Here is a 949-nt window from a genome sequence, read left to right on the forward strand (position 1 = left end):
TTTCTTGAATTAATAGGAAAGAAACGAAAATTTTTATGCAATAAATTCTATTTATGAATATTAAATCTAAATAATTGTTTTTATAATCAATTTTATTAGAAACTGGAAGAGGTAGATTTTAGTATCTAATTCACTGGCTGTTAAATTGCGCAAGTTTCGTTAACGCGGTCACGATTGTACGCTTTCTTAGAAACAAATCCAATTACTGATCGTCATCCACTCCGACACACTTGAACCTGAACTGCGACGCTCACCACGACTCACCGATTCAGAACGATTCCATCCACTGAATTGACGGTGAGAAAAAGCGACGGGCCACAACCCGCATTCCCAAAGTTCATTCAAACCAACGTGTGAAGAGGAACAACGTCGACACTCGAATCACACAACTCTTTGTTCGCCTCCCGTGAACGTACACTTTGAAAAAATTGAAAACCAACCGAGTTTGAAATATATTTTGCACGACCACTGCGTGCACACTGATAGACAGACTGACTTCTGATCGGGCGATAACGGGAAAAGCGGAGAAACGTACACGTCCAGCGGTGGCCGTCGAATGAATCATGGATCAGCGAAAACTGAGAACGCTTCCGCGGCTAATCATTATCACTCGACGAAAGACATCTGTTTTGCTAATTTTAATAGATAAACGGTGGCTGACTTGACTTCACGTGACAAAGCTCCTTCATTCAGAGATAAAAGGAAAATTATTAACCACTTGTAGATCGAACACAAAGGAAATTGTCACTATGGACTGAATACAAAATCGTATCTCGTGTCTCCATTGAGAATTTGCAATAGTTCAAAAATTTAATCTATCAAATAAAAAGAAAATCGATGACTTATAATAGACTCGAATGTAAACACGTGGGAAAATTTTTTTTTTTTTCACGTCTGACTAACAACTGACGAGGCTACTGAGTTACCAAGATAAATCATGCTATCAATT

The 949-nt window shown here is 38.4% G+C and overlaps 1 protein-coding gene across 1 annotated transcript in view; it reads right to left on the reverse strand.

Annotated features, from left to right (window-relative positions):
• The window catches only part of TP53INP (Tumor protein p53 inducible nuclear protein), a 6,463-nt gene extending 5,545 nt beyond the window's left edge, over nucleotides 1-918 (reverse strand). Inside the window, exon 1 of the mRNA XM_026818696.1 lies at nucleotides 265-918. The gene's annotated coding sequence lies outside the window, so the exon portion shown is untranslated. The remainder of the gene's footprint in view (nucleotides 1-264) is intronic.
• Between the last annotated feature and the right edge of the window lie 31 nt (nucleotides 919-949).

This window comes from Ceratina calcarata, unplaced genomic scaffold, assembly GCF_001652005.2.
Source record: "Ceratina calcarata isolate Rehan_Ccalc_2016 unplaced genomic scaffold, ASM165200v1 scaffold848, whole genome shotgun sequence".
NCBI classification, from domain to species: Eukaryota; Metazoa; Arthropoda; class Insecta; order Hymenoptera; family Apidae; genus Ceratina; species Ceratina calcarata.